Source organism: Polistes fuscatus, unplaced genomic scaffold (genome assembly GCF_010416935.1).
Source record: "Polistes fuscatus isolate 324 unplaced genomic scaffold, CU_Pfus_HIC Scaffold1, whole genome shotgun sequence".
Classification (NCBI taxonomy): Eukaryota; Metazoa; Arthropoda; class Insecta; order Hymenoptera; family Vespidae; genus Polistes; species Polistes fuscatus.
The window spans coordinates 2132084-2149088 of record NW_025112997.1 but is presented as its reverse complement, the minus strand read 5'-3'; the positions used below and the strand labels follow the sequence as shown (position 1 = coordinate 2149088).

Here is a 17005-nt window from a genome sequence, read left to right as displayed (position 1 = left end):
ATACATTGAGATCTTTAACATCTCTTGTTACCTCCATCTTTCGTCTATATGCATTTAAATTGCATCGCGATCGTTTAAACTACCTCGAAAGCATTTCGATCTATCATCATTTCTGACGAAATCCTTTTATTTTACACCCGACCCTGTACCTTCTCTTCGATGAACACGATTTTCGAGAAGCAAAAGAGAGAGAAAGAGAAGTAAAGAGAAAGTGAGAGAGAGAGAGAGAAAGTGGAAGATAGAAAGGCACAAGCTGACAGGTTGTCAGCCTTTTAAACTCGGCAAGTTCGTTGAGGAGGAAGAGAGTCTCTCTCTCTCTCTCTCTTTCTCCTTTCGTGCCTTTCGGTCACGTCCGATTACATTTTTCCTACTACCAAGTGCAAACCCCCGATCGATAACCTAATAATAGGCAAATAACTAGGCCGACCAAGTGGCCCTTTTCGATGTAAAACTTGTCATACTAGCTGAGAGATTTTTAAGACGAATACACGTTTTCCTATGCCCAAAAAAAAAAGAAAAGAAAAATGGGAAGATAAAAGCAATATTCGAAGGAATCTAATAAAACGATGATAATTATTTCGCTAAGATGGTGTCAAAGATAATCTAGAAAAGGTAAGTTAAGTAGTACGGAAAAGGGATAGAAAGTTGTATACGTGTATGTATATATATGCTGGTAACCAATCAAATTCCATAGTAGCCATAGAATTAATGCGAGTGAGTGAATGCACTTTCCAAGGAGATTTGATCGATGCAAGAGAGGACACTCTTCCCTTGAACACTCCTTCATGCGTTGCGAGTACTCTCTACATGTATATTTCTCTCTCTCTCTCTCTCTCTCTCTGTTGAGAATACCGTCAGCATCGTTGTTTGCAAGAGAAAGCCATATACTGCAGTCCACGATAATCTCCCAAGCTCTTCTCTCAAATTCCGTGTGGAAATTGTTACATTATCGCTACGGAGATACTAAATGCACGTGATTCTATGTTCACACGTTGTCCTTTCATCCTTCCTTACTGTGTGATATACCTACACACATACACACGTATATTTGTAGATCCAGATATACACGTGATTATGTATATGTGTGTTTTTGTTAGAAGAAGAAATCCAGATTGCTCAAATTTCGATTCATATTGGATTCCTATCTCGGCAACTAGTTTATAATTAGAGAAATAAATTAATGCAAAGCCTCACACAAGGTCGACCATTCATTTAATTGATGATATACAAATTAATCGCACAGATCTAAACGTTAAGATCAGTATCTACATTTTCTTGCTTTAATTCGGTCTACGAGATGAGAGATATTCTCTCATCTGAGAGTATTGAATTTAATTAGAAATTTAACCTTCTCGCGCGATAATAAGAGAGGATCGTCAATAAGCGTAATCGATTAACGAGCTTACATCGATCTTCTGTAAAAAAAAGTGAAGTACGTCGAAAAATTTGATTATTTCTTTGTTTCTTTTTTCTATAACTACAAATAATAGTAGAATATAATTTTCGTCGAAACGTTAGGGTTAATTTAAATCAAATTTGAGTCTCGATGATAGTAAAAAAAGAATAATCAAATTTGTAGAAATTGTTATTAAAGTGCGCGTAAATTAATACATTTATTTATATTAACCTTGTTAAACGTTAATGTCGCATATGCTGTTGTGTCTTATGAACAAATATTATTTATTAAAAAAAAAGAAAAAAAGAAAAGCTTACATATGTCAGACATAGTTAGTTAGTTAATTAGTTATATATATATATATGTGCATATAATTATGAAAATGGTCTAAGTCATATATTTTTTGTTTCGAGATATTTAAAGGATTACATTTGAACATTAAATGAATTCTTTATAATATTGAAATAACAAACACTATCTAACGGTTCATTTTTATGAAATCATAATATCGTGAAAATTACATTGAATTAATTTAGTTTAAAATAATGTGGTGTGAAATAACTAATAAACTTATTTTTTTTTAATTTTGACTTAGACCACTTTCATAATTATGGGCACATATATATATATATGAGCCGTTTATTTTGAAAGTGGTCTAACTCCATTTTTCATTTTTTTCCGGTTACCCACGGTAACATATACAGCTTCAAATTATCTATCAATAAAGCATTTAAGATTTTTTATATTCCGAGTAAATACGGTAATTCTGGACACATAAGTTTTCAGAATTAGTTGAATCACTGAACCGTTTATTTTGAAAGTGGTCTAACTCCATTAGGAGTAGAGATTTTGGTGTGGTAGAAATGGCATTAAAAAAAAATAATTTACTGTTTGTCCCCCGAGAGTATTACAATATCATCAAAAAGTGTCGGAAAGGTAATAACTTTATTGTACATGAAATGAGACAAGAAGATTTTGTATCAACAAAATTATTAGAAGACGCAATTTTTAAAAGGGTCAAGAATTCTAACGGAGAACCAATAAACTGGTTAAAAATATGTTGGATGCATTTTGTCAAAAATGAATAAGATTTTCTATAAGACATCAATGAATGAGAACGAAAATTTGAAAGTCCTGAATTTAATACCACGTCGGGGTAGACCAAGAAAGTTCGAAAATATTCTATTGACACCACTGTATAAAAATATAAGACAAATTACAACCGCAAAATTCAAGGACATAATTGACTTATTACGATATATACCACCGGAACATCATGATTTCTTTAAATCCCTTTCACATACACAAAATGTAGATGAGTAGAAAATTGTTTTGTAATTTATGTTTGTAAAAAATATTTTGAATCGCATAATTTATGTTTTCAAAGTGTTATAAAGATATGTAAAATAAAATAAGTATTGTTTTTTCGCAATTTGAAGCATCTTAAATTATGTTGAATGAACTTCGGTTCCTTCAAATTTTATAACGAATCTGGTTGTTAATTTTGAAAGTGGCCTAACTCCATTCTTGGTAAGAAAACGCATATTATTCACTTAATAATTGCCATTATTTTAATAGGAACTGTAAATTTAACACCTTTAGATACACTTAAGCAACATAACTCATTGTTATTCATTACGTATATTTTTAATTGCATTGAAACGCAAACCTTTAAATATCTCAATTTAAGGTTATATGGAGTTAGGCCACTTTCAAAATAAACGGCTCATATATATATTATAGTTTTATATAATATATATATAATTAACAGTTAATTAGTTTTATATAATATATCGTAAAGATAAATACATACAATGTATTATCTGAAAGGGCTTGGGTTAAGAAAGACGTACGTCCTAAATAAGAAGAAACCCGATCGCTCTTGTTCTCTGTGCCTATTCATTCTCGTTGAATTCTCCATGGGATCAAGAGCAGATACAGAAAGATAGAAAAAGAGAGAGGAAAACTAAAGATAAAAAGAAAGAAAGAAAGAAAAAAAGAATAGAAAGAGATAAAGAAAAAAAAGTACTCTCTCTCTCTCTCACTCTCTTTCTTTCTTCTTTTCCACATACCCATAAATCAGGCTAACCGGTGGGACCTCGGAGAAAAGTCCTGCCGCCCACGAAGTCCTGGCCACGAATTCGCGAGCATGTGACTCTAACGTTAGCAGATAAACCAAGTGGAAAATTTTATCTCTATCTATCTCTCTCTCTCTCTCTCTTTCTGTCTATCTCTCTTTGCTATAGTAGAAAGAAAAAGAAGGAAAGAGGGGGGTGGGTATCTTTATGTCGACGGGAGTCTATTTATCCTGTTATCGATTCTCCAGCTCTGTTTTCACCCCTTTCTAGCACCCCTTCCCTCTATTTTCCCGCCCACCCTTACTCACCTCCCCGTCACGTACCTTTTTTACTCTTGGTTTTTCCTAGAACGTGTACCGATATAAAACACGATATCTTCGCGTGTTAGAAGGTACTCTTTATCACTCGTTTATCGAAATCCCTACACCATTCGCTTTGTTTTTAATGGCTCTTCTCTTCTTCTTCTTCTTCTTCCCACCCCCAACCCCCACCACCTATTTTTTTCTTTCTTTCATTCTTTTGTTTCTTCTTTTTCTTTTCTCAACTACCTTAGAATAAAGATACGAAAAATCCTATCATTGTGTCTTATTCACACCTTAAGTAAAATATTTATATATATATATAATATATTTTTTTTGTCTCTTATATATTTATTTTGTGTTCATCGTATATTAAACGGACAAAGAGAAGGAACGTGAATATACCTAATTATTACGAAAATGAAACTCAGTAACGTAGAAACAAACGAGATAATACCAAACGATATGACACATATTGACGTTTGGCGATTATCAATGCGATTTATGCAATAATAACGAAACACGTGTTACGGATACACCCAAGAGTAGGATTAATTCGTCATAAAGTGATCGATTTCGAATTGTAGTAACTCGTTAACGAATACGAATACGAAATGACGAAGTAAAATAAATGAAAAACAACAAGAAAAATTACGATAAATATAAAGGAAAGAATAGTCAAGAAATAAAGAAAGAAGACAAACAATTTGTTTCTTTTAATTTATATGAAGAAAAACAAAAAAAAAAAAACAGATAGAAAGAGGAACGAAAGTTCGAGTTCGCGGTAAAAAAGAAAATTTAGATTAAAAAAACGTATATCAGCCCCTTTTTTTTCCCTACTTAAAATCGAAAAGTTAAAAGCATTCTTTTTTCCCCTCGAATTCTTATCGTACAGTACATTCATACGTTACACGTATATGTGGTAAATATATCCAGAAAGGAATCTTTTGGGAAAGGGCTAATGGAAAGCTGTTTCGAGAAAAGGGAACGAAATGTTTAGCCTCTTCTCTCGTTCGTTCGTTCGTTCGTTCGTTCGAATATCGGTTAACGATCGACGACGTTGTTCAACATCCCAGAGGATACCGGTAACATATGGTCGACGGAAAAGCACGTTTATCACTCGTTTAACGCTAGGATAAAGCTTGCCGCAAGACCGAGTGTTCTAACACCCACTAACACACACACACAAACACATGCATCTGCGCATAAAGAAAGAGAGAGAGAGAGAGAGAGAGAGAGAAATACATAACAACATTGAGCCTCCGTTCTTTGAAAGCTTTCTCTCTTGGCCGACGACTATGGGGACGATGTGAGCTTCTGAAAATTTACGATAACCGTTAGGAGTTAACAGGAAGCCAACTAGTAGTAGACAAGATGCGCACGTTCATTCTTCCGAAACGTAAATTTCAATCTCTGTCGTAAAAGTTTCGATTATATTTCCTTCCTTCCCTCGTTCATTCTTTCCTTATTTTCTTATTTTTCTTGCTTTCTTGGTTTTTTTCTTTCTACATCGAGAACATATATCTTTTCAAAGTATTCCAATAGATGATTATATCGAAGAACTGTTATTTAGATTTCTTTTGCAATTATTTATAATGTTATATTTATTATTTATTAATGAACTTATTTTTGAAGTTATACTTCTTTTGGCGCGTTGGGGAAAATGTAATGAGGAGTGATTTTGTTTCGAGCGTCTGGAAAAACGACACCATGAAGTCTGTCGGTATTTACGACGCGCGGCAAAGCGATTTCAAGTAAACGGCATGAAGTTGTCTTCTTTTCTTCTTCCCCCCTTTTTTTCTCAAGCGGGTCACCCATCCAAATACTAATCGTACTTTACTTAAATGATCGAAGCGAGAACTAATGCTGTAACCGCGCCATGGCTGTTGACGCGTCAAGTAATTCAATATATCTCTTTTATATTTAGTGTGGACTGATATCTATATTTTGATATTTTTTTATTCTTTCTTATATATATGTAGGATTCGTGAAAAAAATTGGGCCGTTGGACTGACTGGACCGGGACTCGAACCCGGATCTTCCACTTTCCGGGCGACTGCTCTTAACCATTGAGCTATCCAGGGCCCACCGTCCAATCTCCTCACGAATGCCTATTTAAGTGTTTGGCTTGGAGGTGCTCGCATCCCACATATATATATAATAATAATTATTTTTTTTTTAAGTTATTTTTTTTCTTTGAAGTTTTTTTTTGAGGTTATTGAGGTTATGTTCGTTTTGGTACGGCAAAGAAGTATAACTTCTTACGTGCGTACATAAGTACACACACCAGTTTTTTTTTTATTAATTTATGTGTATTATTTAAATGATATATATTTATTTATTATATTTCTTTTTTTCTTATAATGTAATTATATATCTTTGTAATTATTTGTTTGTAATATTTTTTTCAAAACTTATATCCATCTTGTTGAATTAACGTGAAATTTTCATATATTTGAATCATGAGAGACATTTCACTTAAAAAAAAGAAATTATATTTATATTTATATTATATTTAATATTGTAATTATGATAATAAATGTGTAACACCATGATTCACGATTATTTAATGAAAAAACGTTTGGATAGAAGCGCTTACACGAAAATTCAATTTCTAGATTGGAAAGGTTTAAAGATCGTAATACTCGAGTCAAAGAAAGCATTGAAATAGTACGTCGTCTTTTTTAAAAATAATTTATCTCTCGTTATCCTCTTAAAAATCTGTTTTAATCTATTTAATGTATAATCGTTTAATAATCCTCGTACACAGATATGTGTGTATGCGTGTTTGTAGGTGTTTGAAGTCTTATAAAAACGTTCCTTTCATTTCTTACATTTCAATTTCAAAAAAAAATACGAATAAACCTATCAACCAACCTAACGCATAGCTATTATGTGGCTGAAAAAATAAAGGATACAAGTAATATCTTTTATTTTTAATTTTTAATTTGAGATAAGTGCATTACTACAAATTAAACATCGTATAATTTGTAATTTTAAATTTAAAGAAAAATAATACTCGTATCACTTTCCTATTCATTCATTCAATTATTCAATTAAAAATTAAAGATCCATTGAACGAGAAATGCTGTTATAAACCAAGAACGATTCGAACAGATTCGATAGGATATATTAATGATAAGACACTAATACGAAACTAGTGTTATATCGTAGTAGTTTGACAAGTAGTACAAGGGTACATGCTAGTACACATGTACTGGTAATATACATCATATGTGGATGCATATACATATGTGTACACGTCTTTAATGATGCAAGAACCTGCATCCGTGAATAAGGGTTAACCACCATGACAGAAACGAACGGAAACGAAATAAAACAATTCTTACATTGAAATCCAGGAAATTCGATTTCACGTTTCCAATTGTAATCATCGAACACGACACTATAATTCGTTCCTTCTATCCTTTCTTCATTCGTTTGTTAACTTTCTCTCTCTCTCTCTCTCTCTCTCTCTCTCTCTCTCTTTCTCTCTTTCTCTCTTTCTCTCTTTCTCACATTAGTCAGTGTCAAAGTTCGCTAATATTTATTCGATTTCATTCTTACCCGTCAAAAACTTGTTACAAAGATTTATTATTTCCGTATAGAATATTCCCTAACAAACGAAAAATCAGGATATCAAAAACTCGTGAGAACTCGTTACGCGAATCTAAAGAATTCTCGTTTGCGAACTAAAATAATACAAAATCGGAGTTTTCTAGCATTACACCTGTTCCTCCGTTTCTCTTTGTAAAAGTTAGAGAGGAAAGGAAAGGAAAGGAAAAAAAAATAACTATAAACAGAAAAAGTAGGGAAAGAAGGGCTTTTAGGATTTATTCTCGTTTATCGAAACGCTTTCCAAAACTTTGGCACGTTTTAAAGGAGAAAAGCATTATCGAAGGCACGATCCATATGTCAAAACTGTACAATGAAGTTTTCTCTTGAGACCATTAGATTGGAAAAATATTACCAAAAAAAAAAAAAAAAATAAAAATAAAAAGAGAGACAAAGAAAGAAATATAAAAGAAAAGAAGATGGGAAAGAAAACTAACGGCATTGAGGTGAATTTCATCTCGAATGGCATTGGCTCCCTATTTTTCATTCCTTGATCTTTATTTAAAGAGAAAAAGGGAAGAGAAAAAGAAAAGAGAGAATGATATTTCTAAAAAAGAGTAATCCACGATGAACGCGTTGAAACATTTAGAAGAATTTTTTAAAGAGGAGTTCATTTTTCGTAATAATTACATTATAACTATCTCTCTCTCTCTCTCTCTCTCTCTCTCTTTCTCTCTTTCAATTATTCTTTTCAAACGAAATAATAAGAATTTTTTTTAATTACAATCTGTTATTATAAATATTTACGCGAACGTTCCTAAAAGATTTAACATCGAGGATTAGGAAGTATATCAACGTGTTAAAATAAACACTACTACCATACAGTTCGTTCAATTATCCTCGCAAGACTTATTCGTGTTCATTTTCTTCGAGTAAATATACGTGAGGCGTGTAATTCGGAGAAAAAGAGAGAGAGAGAGAGAGAGAAAGGGCTGGCAGCTGTTTATCCTGGCTGATCTGACTATTCATACCGAATGATTTCCCTAGCCATTGTTGGCTCGGCAAACAACGATTTCACGAGGATCAAGTGTAGAACGAATATTTTATCTAATGTTAGTCATCTAAAATTAATCATTTTAATTTCTCGTTAGAATTACTCAACAATGTGGTTAGGGGAGGGGAGGGGAGGGTAAAGGAGAGAAAGAACATTTTTCTTCATTCAAATTTTAACGATTTAATAACGAACGAATCTTTTTTATATGGTAAAAACAATGCTTCTAGATTTAAGTATTATTTATCACTGTTGATTTAAAACGGCACGAACATTTTTACCCGCAACTCGATATCATTAATAAATATATTATATATATATCAGTATATCAAAAATGTTTATACGCTTTTAATCAACGGAGATAGGTAAATAATACAATAAACTTACAAATTGGGACCAACGAACTTTACTTTCTGTTTAATTAATATTCGACGAGTGTAGTATAAATTAAATTTTGATAAAAGGATAATTAATACAATAATATAATATATTTGATAATTATTATTTAATTAGGATGACAGAGGTATTTGTTTCATCAATTTTCGTTACATTTGAAATATTATTTATATTTTATTTATTCCCACAAAATTAATCCATTTTAATTAATTTTGATTTACAAATGGGTTCTATTATCAATTAATTTCTGTTAAAAATATATTAACGTATATCTCTCACGATTTACCTCATCACCTTATTTTACTTTCTCAATGATTAGATAATAAACTAATGAAAGACAGAGAGAAATAGAAAGAAAGTGAGAGATTGAGAGAAATTCGTGGTTGTCTGTTGAATCCATTAAGAGTCAATCAGAACACCACTTCCTATATCCCGCCTGTGTCGGGAATTCAGTTTATTAGAGAGATAAACGATTTACAGACATGGGGGCTACTATTATTCGATTTCCCCCCATCCCCCCCCCCTCTCTCTCTCTCTCTTACTCTATTTCTCTTTCTCTCAACCAAAATTTCCACGACAGTCCTCCAATACTTCATTTCATTGCTCTTTCCTTTTGCAAAGACAATTATCAATGAAAAAAGTAAAACGGAAAGAAAATTTACGTGAGATAATCAATATACAGTAGGAATCGTTATCCTGGAACCTATCGTACGTCTCTGTTTCTCTCTCTCTCTGTGACTTATACTACTCTCTCTCTCCTTGACTTATACTACTTGTCGCACATTTTTCTTACTCTTATCGTTCGATCAGAAAATATAATCGATAGTTTCTCGATATTCCGTATGAATAAATAGAACTGAAATTTATATAAAATGACTGAATGAAAAGAAATAAAAAGAAATAACAAAACAAAACAATCGAATAGTAATTATTTTTCAAAGAAATAGGATAGAAATTTTGTTGTTCATAAAAATATTCAACCAACCAAATGATTTGATTATTTCAAAAACATCCAAATCTCTCATTTCGTTGTGCATTTTGTTGAATATTTTTTAAACCAACGTTGAGATTATTATACTTATCGTATAAACAAACAAAAGAAATAATAAAAAGAGTAATGAATAAAAGATAAGAAGAAAATGATATTGAATGGATTTAAGGTTAAGAAAGTTAGGATTAATCTTAGATGTTCTGGTTCGTTTTAACCTGACGAATTATTCGTAGCCCTAGTTGGCGATGCTCGCGAGAGACTCGTCGACAGGAATATTTGATAATGGGGAACAGGACGATGTCGTTAATATGACGTTAAAATTTATAGTCAACTAGGAGGAGAATTGGCCAAGGGAATCGTTACGGGGATTAATGTTCACCGTCACGACACCCAACGATTCAAATGCCGTGAAGGCAATTAACGTTACATAAATTATTGTCATTTGTAATTGCGAGTAGGATCGACGTAATCCGACTATTTTCCGATCTTTTATCTAATTCTTAACGTAAGATAATAATTCAATACAATCAATTCGTTCTAAATAATGTTCTTAATTTTGGATCGCATTGATTCGAAGAAAATTTATTTTGGACAATTTTTATTTCTCAACTCGAGCATCTTATTTTATGGGAACAACTGGGGAAAACATCTAATTTAATTCTTATAGTATCTAAGATATTTTTTAAAAGAAAATAATATTCAATAGAGGATTAAATAAGATTCGAGCAAAAATATTTGTATTTTTTTTAAGTTAACAACCGAAAATTGTATACATACTCCCTTTAGATGATAATTCAACGTAAAGCCTATTCGTCACGATCGAAATGGAAACTGAAATGAAAGAGAGAGTGAATGATAAAAGAAAAGGGGAAAAAAGAGAGAGAAAAAGATCGAAACTGACCGTCCGTTGAACGAATGTGAAATTTCAATTTCGAAAGTGGACATCGATCCTATCGTTTCTTTTTATTTTCTCTCTCTCTCTCTTTCTCTCTTTCTCTCTCATCTAGTTAATCCACCTTGCTTGCTTCTCGCGAGAATGCATTTGCAAAAAATACAAGGTATATAAGCTTTCAAATACGAAGAACACACAATTTTGTTTATTAAAATTATCGATTTTCGGAGAAAAAGACATTTTCTATTTTTTTAATCGTTGAACGTCAAACAAAGTAAGTTGAAAATAAAATCAGAACGCTCTCAATGCTTCGAATGAACGCTATTAGCAAACTCTTTTTATTCTTCGTATTTTTCTTTTTTTTTTTTTTCAAAAGAAAAAACACACGCAAACGAGACACACGTATTTTTAAGCATGTATTTAATAAACGTACACAGGTTGAAACAAAATTTATACACCAGTTCTATTACAAATTATTAATTAAACAATGTACGTATATTTAAAATCACAAATTTAAAACAATTAAACCATAATTCTTATATTGGTCAACTTCTATATCGCATTCTATATAAACGTGTTAATATAAGATTAGAAAAAGTTGAGTAAAGTTAATTATCCGATTTGTTGTTGTTTCTTTTTATTTTTTATATAAACAACTCAAACATCCGATTTAATTATTAAAATTGACGACGACTCTAAAACACACACACATTTTTTTGTAAATATTATATTTAATTATAATAATTATAATAATAATTATATTTTCTTGTATATGTGTGTTTGTATTTTGTATATGTATGTAATTGTAATAATTAATGTAATAATTATATTTAATATTTCGAATAAGACTTTAAAAGATTCGAATAGAATTTTATTTTGGAATACTTTATAAGCTAACAACAAAAACATGTAATCAAATCGTTTAACATCATCGACGATTCGAAAATATTATTTTCAATAATGTTTCACATTAACTATCGAAGAGAAACGTAGACGTCGACAGATCAAACATAAAATTGCAACGCTAGTGTGTTAGGTTGTAGTACTCGAGTAGTAATGCGAGTTGTTACGACAACGTCCTTGACTTCGTCATATACATTTAGGACGTAAAGCCAGCAAGGTTGTGCCGACACAGGGCTGACATGTTACAAACCTTTCTCCCTAGGTATATTCGATATGACGTTGTGTGGATGATGCTCTTTCTCTCTCTGTCTCTCTCTCTTTCCCTTTCCTCTTCTATTTCACTTTGTAGACAAGATGCAAAGTATCAGCAACCAATTTCTCAATTTGTGACTACCTCCTTCCCACCCTTCCCTCCTCTCGCAATCCTCTTCCTCTTTCACTCTAACAGTTTCAAGACTCCCCAGTAGAATTATTTTGATATTATTAACCTGATATTATTAACCCGTCCCGCGTCGAGTTAGCACGCAATCACTCGACGTGTTCAATTTTCTACAACCTACGCGTTATCTTGGTGGTGCTTTGTATAATGATGATGATGATAATGACCAAAGTGAAACTTTTGGATAATTAGTTAGAGCTAGTATCATCCCAAGAGAATAAACGTTCAATGTTAGAGAATAGTTAAGTGATTAAGAATTCTTATTGAACTTAGATCATCAAATAGCAATTTAAGTCTATCGTCTTTTGCAAAGTATAGATCGATTTAGACTCGACAGTTATTTTATTTGTTCATCTTATTATTCATACTAATTTGTGTCCGTTTTCTTTTATAGATAGAAAAGATGACAGTAATTGTAGCTCTTAGGAAAAGAACCCAAGTATAAACGTTTGAGTATAGACAGATCAAATTCTCGCATAGCTAGGTAAGAAGAAATGCGGAATCCTAGGCACATTTAAACGAATATTTTCCATTACTTTTGACAGTAAAGAAAAGAAATAAACTGCTGGTCTATTCAGTAACACTCTTTCTTTCTTTCTTCCTTTCTTCTTTCTTTCTTTCTCTCTCTCTCTCTTTTCGGTGGATGAATTACAGGCAGTTCAACAGGTACCACCAAAACTTCCGCAACTAGTTGCCAGCTCACGGAATAAGAGATACGAAAGTGTGTGTGTGAGAAAGAGAGAGAGAGAGAGAACATTTCAATTTCAATTTAAGAGAGATGCGTTCACACCCATGAGGAATACGCGAAAATGTTCGGTCATTCGCGTCAAAAATCTAATTCGTGAAAGTTCACGTATCGCGGATGGACGTGGAAATGCTGCTGCAGCAGCTGCAGCAGCAGCAGCAACGATTACACCATCATAACTAACTACTTTAAATTGTATCGTTGTAACGTAAACGACGAGAAGGATAGAAGAGATGGTCGAGAGAACAAGGAAGTATAGCGTAGCCCTTTACGAGAGCTGTTTCAAAATTCCATCTACCTTAATGCATTTCGAAGTTTTGATTAGCCCTTCTAGAAGCTACACGATACTTCTACTAATAATCTTTCCTTCCTTATTTCCTTTACCTCCCCCACTCCTCGTAATGCCGTCGTTAGTTATTCGATTACTTTTACATTTCATACAACTTTTACTTTTACAATTCTACGAATTATTTTCATTTTATTTTTAACACGCGTGTCAGAGATGCACGCACGAATAAATAATAATTTATAATACGAAGTACTGCAATATCTTCGCGAAGAAGTAAAATATGATTTTAAATATTACGTCAAACGTTTTATTTGACTTGTTTTTCAAACAGAAAAAACAATCGGATCTCGTCATTCGAATTTTTTTTCGTTTAATTCTTTCATTGTAAATATTGCGTTTTACAAAATTTACTTCTTACGCGTACGACATTTCTTTTACGGACACTTTAAATTGATACAAATCTTAAAACTATACGCGATATTAGTTAATTCTATTATTAAATTTCATTATTGTAGGATTCGTGAAAAAATTGAGCCGTTGTGGATTGACTGGAACCACCGGGACTCGAACTCGGATCTTCCGCTTTCCGGACGACTGCTCTTTAACCATTGAGCTATCCCGGGCCAACCGTACAATCTTCTCACGAATGTCTATTTAAATGTTTGGCTTGGATGAGCTCGCATCCCACATTATCAAAATATATTTTTACATTTAGCGAGTATTCCATATTAGAGAAAGCTTTCTTAAAAATAGAAAAAGAAAAAAGAGAAAGAAAATTGAATGATGAACATAATGTGTTGTACGAACTAGAAATTGATTTGTTTAAAAGCGGATGGTAGAAAGGAAACAATGCTTTGAGAGTCAGTGACGAATGCGAATCTTTTGTTCAATTGGAGGTGGTTTTTGTGCAAGACGCATCCAAAGAAAAAGAAGAGAGAGAGAGAGAGAGAGAGATAGAAATTCCATTATTTGGATTTCGTTGAAAACGATTGTTATAAGGAAGAACGAGGTTTCTTGATTGAATACGGTACTAGAAATAGTAAGCGTTCCTAGACTATGGTAGATAATTGATTTTAGGCTAAAAACGAATTTCTTTAAAAGCAAACGCATCGTTGGAAATTGGATTCGCCATAAAGAGAAAGCTATAAGCTGATTAATTCCTCGACGTGTCGCATCTTCGACGTTTTCCTTTTACTTTTCGATCGACTTGTAAAAAAATTAAACAGGAGAAATACGCAAAGAGAGAAAGAGAGAAAATAAGAAAAAGAAGAAGAAGAAAAGAGAAGGGTCATCGCTTTGCCAGCTTTTTCCTTCGTCGTTGGCACTTGGAATAACTCGAAAACGGCGCTGAGGGGAGGGGGGTGATCGGGGATGGGACGAAGATTGATGAAATTTGAGACGAGAAACGAGAGAAAGGTTTTTACGTAGAAAAAGACAAATTGGAAGAGGATATAGATAAAGACAATTTACTTTGCGATAAGAAATTTACTTTAGATATGAGAAAGATTCCTTTTTTTTTCTTTTTATCATTCCTTTGAGATCCTAAAAAAAAATGTTATAGGAGGGATAGTCGAGGCTTGAAATAAAAATAAACATATAAAACAATAAAAAAAAAAAGAAAGAAATCCGTTTTTTTTATTAAAGAAAGGAAGATGATGAAAATTGAAGAGGAAAACAAAGAATATACGCGGATAAGTGTAAGTGTTCGTACAAATTCCCTTCGTAAAGCGTAGGAGTACGATACCATATACTCGTAAAACACGATAATCAAGTTAAAATGTTAGCACTTCTAACTCACATAAAATAAAGTTTTAATTTAAACTTTTGTTAATGTACCCTACAACGTCTCGGAACTCTGGATAACCGCTATCACCTTGGTTCTTTCTTCTTTCCATTTTCTTTTTCCCTCTTATTCTTCTTCCATCTTTGTTTTTTTTTTCTATCCTCGGCAGAATTTAATTTCAATGAAAATGAGATGTCTCAAAAATATCCGGACCGTTGGTTTCTAGCGAATGCACACGAATCAACTTGATTTCGAGGTATATATATATATATGTACCCAAAGAGGAGAAGAAAAAACGAAGAAAAGAAAAAGAAAGAGTGAGAAAAAAATCGATCTTCAAACCCTTTATTTTTAATTTAATTTTTTCTACCCGATAGAATTTCTTTCCAAAGACGAAAAAGCCTATTTCCTTTATTCTTCTTTTTCTTTCTTTCTTTCTTTCTTTCTTTCTTTCTTACTTACTTACTTACTTACTTACTTACTTTTTTCTTCGATAAGATTTAATCACGCCTTCTAACTATTTTAATATCATATCGATCGATTAAACGAAATATATTTGTACGTCTTAATTAACACGACTTTTTCTTCCCTTCTTTTTTTATTCTTTTTATCTTATTCTTTTATTCGCTTCGTTTCGTTATTCTCTAACTCTTTTCTCTCTCTCTCTCTCTTGTCATTTTCAAGATAAAATAAATGGAAAACTTTTACGAATTATTTGATATCTCCGAGAGACATTATGAATAATTTATTTTTTAAAAGAATCATTATGGAAAACGATATTATATAATAGAATAAAATTAAAAAAAAAAAAAAAAGAGAAAAAAACGTAATAATATACAATCGTAATTTTATGATTAAACGATAACCGAGGAAAATCAACAATTCAAACTCTTAAATTTATTTTTTGATATTGTCAATAGCAATATATTAAAAGTTTAAAATGAAAAATTTTCATTTAATAAATTCTATAGTTCATCGAATCGAACATAAACGCGAAGCAGCAAGTTGAAAAATAATTCAAATATCGATTTTTTTCGGTATCAATCGAAAAACACTCGTGCACGCACAGATAATACATATACACAGAAATACACTTATACACAGAAATACACTTATACACAGAGTTATATTGGTACGTGTAACTTTACAGAATGGAGTCTTTTACCGGATACTCGCCGTTCGAAAAATACAATTCGTGTTTCTCTACTCGTTTTTTAACGTATCTCTCTCTCTCTCTCTGTTTCTTTCTCTTTCTTCTCTTCTCACCTTCTCTTGAGGCACCTCCAACGATAGCATTTTCCGCAAGGATAACTGTACGTCGGATGCATATTTTATCCCCGATATTAGAACGAACGCCGAACGGAAATGGAAATACCGATATCTGATATTGATTTCCCGCGAGCGAACTCGGCTTTTCTCTTTCTCTTTCATCTTTCTCTCTCTCTCCCTCTCTCTTTCTCTCTTTCTCTCTATCTTCCTTTCCTTTTGTCTTTCCCCCTTTTTTTTCTTCATCCCGTCTTTCTTTCGCGCAAACGGAAAACCCAATTACCGATAATGGATTTAACATTTTATATTCCTTGTCTCTCGTGGGAACTACGAGTACGCACATTCGGTAACTTTAAAATACAGACGAAGAAAGAACTTTAAGTGTTAACAGAAAACGAAAAAAAAAAAAGAAAGAAAGAAAGAAAGAAAATAGAATAAGAAGAATAAGGGAGGGAGGTAGGGAGCGGGGGTGGGGTTGAAGAGAAAAAGAAAATGACGAGAAAAAGTTTGTTTCATCTCTAACACATGTTTTGTAACAAATACTTAATAATTTGTTATATCTTCGGATAACTTTCGTCGCGTAAGTAAGTTTTTATTTTAACCTATTTTTGTTTGCTTTTTTTTTTTTTACTTTTTTTTGTATTTTCTTTAGTTTATGGAAATTCGCTAAGAGATAAGAACTCTTTTCGTTGTTCTTCTTCTTCTTCTTCTTCTTAATCTTCTTCATTCATTTATGTATGAATGTATACATAGATGACTATGTACACGTATATTATCTATGTACAAACTATTATCCTAGTTGATTCATGCAAATATATATCGCTTCTAAAGTGACTTTAGATGACGACGAAACTACATTCTCGAGTTATCTCGATGGTTCGATGGTAAAATGAATGGAGAAAGAAGAAGAAGAAGAAGAAGG

The 17005-nt window shown here is 32.3% G+C and overlaps 1 protein-coding gene across 1 annotated transcript in view; it reads right to left on the bottom strand.

Moving 5' to 3' along the window:
* The window catches only part of LOC122518943 (acetylcholine receptor subunit alpha-type acr-16), a 249106-nt gene that overhangs the window by 137950 nt on the left and 94151 nt on the right, over window positions 1-17005 (bottom strand). The gene's annotated exons all lie outside the window — the stretch shown is intronic.